Source organism: Numenius arquata, chromosome 23 (genome assembly GCF_964106895.1).
Source record: "Numenius arquata chromosome 23, bNumArq3.hap1.1, whole genome shotgun sequence".
NCBI classification, from domain to species: Eukaryota; Metazoa; Chordata; class Aves; order Charadriiformes; family Scolopacidae; genus Numenius; species Numenius arquata.
Window position 1 is genome coordinate 5,346,235 of NC_133598.1, and position 10,214 is coordinate 5,356,448.

A 10,214-nucleotide genomic window follows, 5' to 3' on the forward strand; every position below is an offset into this window, starting at 1 on the left:
CACCTCATGCTTGTGCTAGATTATTTGGATATTAGCACAGGCAAATAGGGTTTGCTCCTGACAACCTAAAAGCTCAAAATATGATTCTTAGGCTGAATTCCTGCAACAAGGTAACGCTGAGAGTATCTTGAGGTTATTGTGAGGGCTTTTAATTGCTTTTCCCTTGTTTCAGGCTGCCATTTACTGCATGTACATACGTTCTCCAGGGTGCTCTTTTGATGCAACACTGATGTAGGTACAGCCTATGGAGAACTTCAAACCTGTCAGAAGGCATGGTACTAGCCTGGCCCACCATTACCCCCATCCTGCAAACGGGGTGCTTGTACGCTGTCTGTTATCCCCAAGCAACAGTCCTAGGTGGGCATCAGCGTTACCCTGAGGATGTTGAGCCCTCGGGAAAGCTTCTGTGAACAGTGGGCTCGTTTCGTCATCGCACAGCCACGTTGGGTCGTTGCCCTCGCCTCTGGCGAAATGGAAAGACTTGCCTGCTTTTTCTGCTGGGCAGGGTACGCTCTTGCAGTGATGAGGTGCCTGCGCTTGCAAAATATTTTAAGCAGCCGAGCAGTCAGGTCCATAACTCCCAAATAACTTCCAGACCCCCTTCCCCCTCCGGCGCTCTTGTTCTTTATTCTTCTGGTTTACCGCTTCAGACACTTGTAAGGAAGCTTCCACTTTTCTCCCAGGGCTCCTTTTAAAGCCCCCTTAGTGTTTCCTGCGTTTCCCTCCGTTAGTTTCGTGCACCAGGTGTTGGGCTCAGAACAGCGTGTCTGAAATCCCTTCTCAGCTTCTGTGGCTCTGCATTACTTCTCCCTCCAGCTCTGCATTTGCAGTGGAGTGTGGAGTGTTTCCTGCTGCTTTTGCTGTTAGCCTCCCTGGAGGAGGTGTCTGAGGCTCTAACGGTGGCCCCCGGGTCCGATTAATCACAGTTTCCTTTGCTTTTGGGTGTAATTCTTTTTACAAATGTTCCCTGGCTGTTAACTGCTCCTTTACCCTTGCTCTGCCTCGCTTAATGCCTAAACCTGCTATGAACTCATCGGACTTCAAAGCTGCTCTTGAACCTGTAGCTGCCTGGGTGTGTGCGGGCTGAACCCCCTGTTTATATTGTGTTTATAGCTGCTTTTCGGCCTGTAGACCACGCGGAACGTCAAGGTGTGTCTGGCTCCAGGGGGGAGCAGTGACCCTAAAGCCAGGACGTGGTTTTGAGGGGGATGCAGGGGGATACTGGGTGAGGAAAGAGCCATCTCTTTGCTGGATGGACGCTGCTCTGAGAGCTGCCCAGCAGTGAGCGTGCACTGCCAAACTTCTCAGGTGCTGGCAGGTTCCTTGATGTAAAAACAAACAGAAAAGAAGTTGAGATTGTGTAGTCGGGCACCGGCCTGCCTGGAGTTCCTGGCCGAGGCTGGACTAAGGAGAGTTGGAGGGTGCCCAGGACGCTGGTCCTTCCCTGGCAGCGTTCAGGAAGTGTTAGCAGGGTGTGAGCTCTCGGTGCTTTACTTGTCAGGGCAGCAGAAAGAGCTTGGGTAACACGAAGGCAGGCCGCCCTCGCCATGCGAACAAACAAGGTGTCCCCACCCTCTCCATTTGGCGTTTCTAACCTTGTTGCCCTTAATAATCCAGTAACAAAAACTTGCCCGGGAAAGCAGAGCGCAACCTGGGGTAGAGAAACAAGACTGAGGGTCGAGGCGTGTGGCTCTGTACTGAAGGCAGAGAGAGTTTTGTTATGCAGGCCCTGCTCTGCCCTTCCAGAGAGCCTGTGTAAACCACGCCATCAGCCTGGTGTCCCTCAACTGTCACCTGCCGCTCTGCTGGCCTGAGCGGGGCTGGCTACCAGCTGCAGGGCAGGGCTATTGCAAGGGCTGCCTGCCCTTCGCAACTCTCATGCGTACAAAGGTGCTGGAGATGCTCCAGAAACAGTAAATCTTCTTCCTTCACCTCATCCTTACAGCAAGAGAGGGGCTGTCTTGTGACCATGCCTGGAGGAGCAACCATGGGCGCAGTAGTCCATGACCACTATGTGCCATATCTTTCGGGTGGGACACTTCAGCCCCAGGTAAGCTGTGATCAGGGGTGGGAGGCTGCTGGATGATGGCGCCTGAAGGGAGGTGAAGGAACCTCAGGTTTCTTTCTGAGAACAGAAAAGCCCGTGGTCTGGCTGTCGTGCCTGGATTCCCACTGTCTGAAATGAATGGCACGAGACTGACTGATGGAAGAATTTCCTGCATCGGACAGTTACACCAGTTCTCTGTTGTGTGGACTTTCTGCTGCTTCGTAGGGATTGCAGCCATGCTAAAACTTCTGCTTTGGGGAGGGGAGTGCTTTCTGTGGACAGTTTTTCTCCGTTTTTGCCACCTCTTTGCACAAAACACTTTGAATTTAGTATATTCGACAACTTTTAATCTCCCATCAAATTAGTTTGAAATTAGGTTTCTCTGGAGGAAAGACATGAAAGCCGGTGCTTCCCCAGCAAGGCTGGATGTGCTACTGGGCTGGAGAAAGCAACCCAGCTAAAATGGCCCAAAAATTTACTCAGAGAAAGGCTCTGCCCCAGACTTCTGCCCTGGGTGTTCACTAGTCAGAATTAAATGCCCTTCTGTCAGGCTCTTCCTCCCCGGAGCTGACTCACACCAGGTCCTCCTGGATCTTTCCATTTTCCAACAAATTGTTACACTTAGCACCAAAGTCTTGGGTCTGGGGGTGTTTTGGGGGTGGGTGATGGAGGCTGTAGCTTTGCTGCTAACTATGACTGTGGTGTTGGCCAGGAAGGACACTTGTGAAGAGGTCACCTTTTCCAGAAGCAAGCTAAAGGCAAGCTGAGGCCGGCAGCCAGGCTGCTCTCCCACCAGATGGCAGCAGCAATGCTGCTCTCTGCACCCGGGGAGGACAGCGGGGACCAAAGGGTGTCCCTCAGCCTCCCGTGGGGACAGGTGAGCAGGGAGGTCACCCTACCCGTGGGCAGAGGACGCAAGGAGTGGACATGGACAAGGGCAAACACAATAGCAGAGTCTCTGGGTGAGGAAGAAAAAACACAACCTGGCGTGAGAGCTGTAAGACAGGCAGTACAATCTTGGGCTGGCAGGTAGAAGGGTTTAGTCCCTGTGCCTGGTAAACCTCTGATGCCCATTTTACTCCGCTGAGCATCTCCAGCTCCAGGCTTTAGCTCCTCTCGCCTGAGACAGCACACTGAAAGGTGTAAATCCCTGCCTCCTTGCAGCCCTTTGAGCATCCCTCCTTTCCCACCCGCCAAAAGCCATCCCTAGTTTATTACTAGGGCAGGAACAACAGAAACGTCCAGGTGACTTCAGAGGCGCAAGTTGCTTTAACTTGGCATAAGAAACCAGTTCGGAGTCCTTGGGTCCATGAGTATGATGAACTCATATCTGAGGGCCCAGTGTTGGTAAGAGCTTGGCAGGTTTTTTAATCCGAAGCCCTGTAGTTTAGTGGCCCCAGAGCAGTTGGAAGAATGGCAGCACAGGCTCATGGGCTGTATTTCTCTGAAGGCAGCCCAAAAACTAAACTACAGTACCAGGGTTTGGGTAAAGGTCTGATGGAAATGGGCAGCGTGGGGTGACTAAATGGCCCTGTATAAAGGAGACTGCAGCCCTCTCTGCTGCCAGAATGCAGCTCCCTTTTGAGACCAAAGAGCAGTGTTTGGTTGCCACCTTCACATATCAGAGGCCCTACAAGCCAAGGTGAAATCTCCCTGCCCACCGGGGCAGGTTTTGGTTTTCTTCCTGGGAGACTTTCCCTTGCTTCTCCTTCCTTTCATGCCGGTGGAAGAGCTCAGCTCTGCACCACCTGCAGCAGCTGGGCCAGCCCGCTAGCAACATTCAGACCAGCCAAACAAGCTTTTGTTCACGATAAACAAACAGGAAACTGCCTGATTTCCTCTGTGTGTTCACCCTCTCTCTCTCGCGCGCGCGCCCGCGCTCTCTCCCTATTTAATAGATAACCAGCCTACCTGACTTGTGAAGAGGAGACCGACAGCAACCACATGGACAGGAGCTCCGGAGCAGCTGTAATTTGCAGCGGGGCTGTTGCACTGAAACGGGCATCTGCTCCCTGACGTTCGCTGATCCACCAGAGCCGAAGCCTCTCCAGGTAAGAGAGCTCCCCGAGTTTGTGATAATTTGTACCCTGCAGCAAGCTGGCAGCACGTCTGAAGTGGTTAGAGCAAGGGATAGGGAGGAGTTTCCTTATTGCTTCCTTTGTGCTGTTTATATCCAAGTGGATCTAGCAGAAAATGCCTCTGTCCTGAAACACAGAGGATGTGGCGGGGGCTGCGGGGGGGAGAAAGCACTTGTGAAAGTGGGTAGGAAATAACGTCCTAAGCCAGGCTGGAGCTCAGCTCGGCTGGGAGGTGAGGAGCAATTCTTAGGGCCAAATTTGGTTTAATTATTCCTTGCCTGGCACTAGCCAGTGCTGGGGGCTGAGACGTTCCTCGTATGCCTGTTTTCTATCAGTGGAACTGAGCTGACTTCAATCTAGCGAGTCCTGACTTACACCAGTGTAACTCTCAGGGGCAGGTCAGGTTTACTTAGGGATGACTCGACTTTTTGTGGTTTTCTACTTGGTGAAGCAGGAGAGGACTGTCACAGCTAGAAAGGTATCAGGGTGGGTGAGGGGGGACATAAAGTGTACTCTATCTAGGGGATGCAGAACAAACTTTCAGAGAGAGAAGCACCTGATGTCTTTAGAAAAATACGGCGGATACTTCTTTTAACCACATGCTCACCCATAGCCATGCTCGGTTTGCTTTGCCCACCCATAAAAAGCAAAAAAACCACCCCAAAAACAAATCTATGGGGAAAGGACCCGGTGGAGCAGGCATCCAGTTCTTGCTGAGCACATCCTCGGAAAGGAGAGGAACTAGAGAGGCTGGGAAGCTCCCATGGGAGGCTGAGCTCAACTGCTGCTGTAAAAACAGCATTTGGGGTTCCCCACACTGGATTGGCACACAACACTGATCTGGACCGAGTCAGAAACCTGCAGTGAGTTATCTTTGATCTCTGACAAACCAAAGCTGTGCATGAGCATGGGAGATTGTCCTAAACTGAGCTACAGGATGGCAGTGCAGAAGGTGGAGTCACTGGAAGATGCCAGTTGCAAGACACGTCCATGTCCCCTGTGCTGGTAGGGGCAGGAAGGGCAGGAGGAGGCTAGGGAAGAGCACGAGCAGGATGCCTCTGAAGTGGTAGGTTAAAAATATTCAAGAGAGGCAAGAACAGGAAGGAAGCAGGGGTTAAGTCTGAACAAGGTGAGTCTATCCCAGAGACATTAATTCAAACATGACTTTCACAGGGATAAGTCTTGCAGTGCCCCTTCTCCAAAGCTGGTAAATACATCTGTTTCCTCTGTCACTTACAGCATCTTCCTCCCAAGCACAGCCTTTCATGGGCGCTTTTCACACCCAGAGGGAAGTTTCTGCACAAAAAGCTAGGCTGGAAGATTGGGTGTGAATGGAAAGGACTCCAGTTAAACCAGTTTGTTCCTCACCAGCCAAGGTACACGGACCCTACTTGCACTGCTTTGGTAGGGGTTGATGCTGAGCTAAGCAGAGGTGCTCTTTAATGCAGGAACAGAAATGTCTCTTAACGGCCTGCTATGGTGACAGGAACAGAAATGTCTCTAAAGCCTGCTATGGTGACATTTCCATTTAACAATTACCCCAGCACAAACTTTAGAACTTCCCTTATGCAGGCAGTCTGCTGGGGAGACCGCCTGAGATTACAGCACAGCACCAAACCTGATCAAAGAGACCACAAAGAGTAAAAGCCCAGTTCTGTAAGTTGAGTTTCCCTCACTCCCACCCTGCTCTTGTCCAACTGCCGTATCTCAGAATCTGTTTTAATTTATTTAATTGGAAAAAAAAAAAAAAAAAAAGAAAGAAAAACAGCACAAAACCAAGGTTGCCCCCAAAGAGGTCTTTTTATTTTATTTTTTTAGCATGATTTTTACGCAGAGACTGATGGCTCTGATAATACAGTCATGTTACCACCCTGCCCCCCAGACCCCCAAAGAAACTTAATAACCCACACATGGATGTGCCAGGCTCTTCTGTATTATACAAGGCTGTTACTGCTGCCCTGCCCAGGCTGAGTTCAACCCCTTAAATGCACAAGGCCCTGCAAAACCATGCTGAAATCAGCTGGTTGTGCTGGGTCCCTGAAGAGCTGCCCCTCAGCACCCAGGTGCTTGCTGCATTAAAATCTTTGTCAGGGAGGACTGAGAGTGTCTTCTCAGAAGGGCAAAGTTAAAGCTACTGGTACCACCACTGCACGTACCAGTCTGGAGTTCCGCTTCTCAGGTGTTGATTGAATGTCAACTCTGCCTGTACCCTGCTGCTCCAAAGGTCTAATCTCAGGCACAAGGAGATGCTGGTGGGTGTTAGCTCTGCTATATCATTTGGAGGCAGTTAATCTTTAATTGTGGCCTTACACTGAACTAGTAAAGGAGAATGGGAACAGGAATTTCCTCTGCTTGAACTTCTACTTTGGTCTGATACAGTGTCAAACCCCAGAGCCTCTGCACTCAATGGTGGTGGTTCCCTCAGACAGTGCAGGGCTTCCTGTGACAAGAACCAGCAGGAAAAACCTTTTGTTTTCCTTTTGCTTCCTTTCCTATTGCTTGAGAGGATCCTGAATCTTGCAGGACATAGCAAGATACCTAAAAGATAAAGCACTAATCTGAGAGTCTGAGACCCATCTTGGGTCAGCAAGGCGTTAGCGCCCTGTCCATGCCTCAGTTTCTCTTCTCCCCGTTGGCTTGTTTTCCTAGTGTGGCAGGGCCTGTCCTTTGCAGGGTCCTTGAGGGGCATCTACCTCCAAGGGCCCTTCTCCCTGGGGAAGGACAAAGTCCCAATTGTAATTGCACTCTTACAAGTCTCAAGTAGTGCCCAGTTCATGCTGTTCTCAAAACAGAGCTGTTATGATGTGGAGGCCTCAGCAAAGCACGTGGAGAAGGGCTAGTGCTGTTGCACATGGCTGTGCTTAGTGCCAGCCCTGTCACTAGCACCAACAAGCCACCAAGAGTCACCTCTTGCCACAGAAGGAGACAGGTAGGACAGCAGGAAGGCAGCCCACCTCCCTGTTGGCTGTGGGAAGAAAGAGGGCTAGAAGGGGCTGGTTTGCTGGCTGCTGAGTTTCCCAAGAAAATCATCAAAGCAGGGATCCAGATGAAGCAGAGTGCCATGGCTACCTGGGTAAATCCAAGAACTCTTGTAAACTGGGCCCCATCCCACAGCAGCACAGCTTGTGTGGGTCCGTGGGCAGACATCTCCCTTACTAGAGGATTTCAGCCCTAGTTTGCTGCCTGAAAGCCATATAAAATAACCAGAGCAGATGGCTTGGGGCTTGTCCAGGAACACCCAACTTTGCAAACCCAAGAAGCCTACCCATGCCACAGGAAAATTAATCGCTTATGAAAGTAGGAGTTCACCTCTGTTTGATTTTTCTCCTTCCCACACTATTCTGCAGCTGGTGCTCGTGGTTATCCCCACCACAAAGCTCGCTGCATCTCAACAATACTCTTAACTCGTTAAGTTTGCTTTCTCAGCAAGTCTAAAACATCTAGTCCTCTAGAAAAAACACAGGTGGGTAACACTGTTCTGCTGTGTCCGAGGCCCCTGGCCCAGAAAATTCTCATACTTTTTTTTTGTACTTTTCACCCTAAAGGTCCAAATCTGGTTTCCAGAAAGGCACAATGTCACCTACTGCTGCATTGCTGCTGCTTCTGGAGAGAGCTGCAGACAGCTGCTTGCTGATACAGGGCAGCAGTTTAGGGAGGAAATGGAGATCTGTATCACCTGTCCCTGGCACCACATGCAATGAGGAGGACATGGGAGGGTTATACCATGTTATAACCCCACTGGTTATACTCTAGAAAGAAGGGAAATGCCAGGGAGAGCGGGCACAGGAGCCCCAGCATCTTACCACACAGCGAACAAGATGCAGAAAAGTTGCCTCTAGAAGTTATACAGGGGTGCGAAGGGAAAGCAGAGATGACAGCAAGGAAATCAGAGGGCTGATAAGGATCTGTGGCTGCGAGGCAGGTGTGTGCTAGGGAGCGGATCATGCGCAAGCAGAGATGTGGGGCTGTTGCTGCATTTTGTTTGTTTCCCTTTACCTGGCTGACATGTCTTTTCATGTCAAAAGCTAGATCAAAGAGAGAGATGTAAATAGCTGAAACAGGCTTCCTTGTGGGAACAGGGCTGAGTGCCACAGCCAGCCTCTCAGCTGGATCCCTCCCTGGGAGCAGCATGAGGAGCTGTCACAATACATTAGCCAAACACCCAGGGAAGAAAGTGTGCGACTGCAGGGTGCCCTGGGCATTCAGAAGCCAAACAGTGAGGCTAGGAAGAGGCACTCTCCTCTGCAACCATCTCTTCCCTAGGCCACTGCTGATGGGACACAGCAGGGCCATGAGGACAAGTGCTTTGGTTTCATCATGTCAGAAGCCCTTCAGAGTCCAAGGATATTTGCATTTGGTCCCTGATTTTTTTATATTTTTTTTTTTAAACTGTAGAGTCATGGTGTCCACTGAGAAAGTGGGATTTAACACTTCATTTTAATCTCTGCATAACTCTTATTTGGGAAGAGTGAAATCACCCTTGCTGACATCATTTGAAGCTGAGGATGCAGAGCATCTTTGTCAGGAAAGGCCCCTGCAACCCTCCAGTAACCGTCTCAACACGAGGGGACCTGATGCTGCAGGCTCAGGGTAAGGAAGCCAGGTTAGAAAACCACAGACTGCATCAGAGAAGAGGGCATAGCAACACAGCCTGGGAAACCAAATGCTCTCCTCACAGGCTGGAGAGAGATCGATCATCAAGGCCCTGGCCCACTCTTGTCCCACGGACAGACACCAGCAGTGGCTTTGCCTTTGTGGGCGTTGAAATAGTTGATGGCTTTACTCCTCGTGTGTGCTCCTTCGGACAGGAGCACCCACTGTTTTTTCCCATATCCCTCTGCTGAAATCATGTATAATATCACAGGCAGAGAGGCTCCGTCACTCATTGTCATCTTGTTCATTCACCTTCCAAGAAAGAGGTCCCCAGCATTTTATTTCCTGCCCTTTCCAAGGCAGGAAATTCTACTACACGGCATCTTTTCACATGCATACAGTTAACCAACAGCAGCACCACATCCCCTGACATCCTCTCTCTATTTTTCTCAAGAAGCTGCGTTGCATCAGGGCATTAGGCTAAGATGGAGGAATGACCATGCTCTCAAAGCCCGGGGTCTCCCCTGGCTACCCCTTCCTTCTCCAGCTATACACAGGTCCCAGCAGAGATCAGAACAGCCAGAGGCCTGCTTTGAACTGGGCCAGCTAGTTAACAGCTCCCATGGGAGCTGGTCAGAGCAAAGCACACCACCCTGCTCTGCTCCTTTCCCATGCCCCCGCAGCAGGGGTTGCTGGGGCAAGGAAGAAAACTGGCAACGCTGTTCCCATCCCACCATGGGGCTTCCCCAGCCTACCCTGCCCCTTTTATTTGACTGTGAACTGACTCTGAAAGCCCCAATCCCCGCTCTGCACAGGCAGCTCAAATCTGGGTTGTATGTTCAATAATCAAGAGCAGGTCAAATACACTGACACATACTACATTTCAGGGGAGTGAGGGTGTACAGATTTTTTGCAGAACCTCAAATCAAGTGGCCTGCACTGTTCAAGGGGGGGCATTTGCAGCAAGCAAAGCAGATGAAGAAACAAACCACAGGTAGAGAAGGGATTGCAGACTAAAGGATTTAAAAAAAGGGGACTACAGCAGGAACACAAGTCTGAGAGCGGGCAAGAGGGTTACAGGGCACAAGAGATTCCTAAGTCCCTGGGAAGCAGCTAACACTACCGAAAGGGCTGGTGCCCTTCCCCCTTTTCCTGCTACTCTCGCCAATTCTTTTACCGCCGCCAAACCTAAACCACAGCAGTGCTCTTCCCTCCTACACAGCACTCAGCAGTGGTTTTCAGGGCTACGGACTAGGCTTCGCAGCTTCCTGGGAGAGGTGGTACCACTGCGAAATGCTGTGCCAGCCTGGAATGCAGCAGCCCCGACCCTCCCCGCATCCTTTTGTGGGCCCCGTACCTGCCACCAACGGGGAGCTCTACCAGCAAAAAATATTTACTTCTTGTCACATCTCCCTCATACATCAGGCCTAGGCCTGGCAGGTGGGTGTAATCAAGAAACCACAGGCCAGAGTTAAGTAGTTATTAGTATTTTAAGG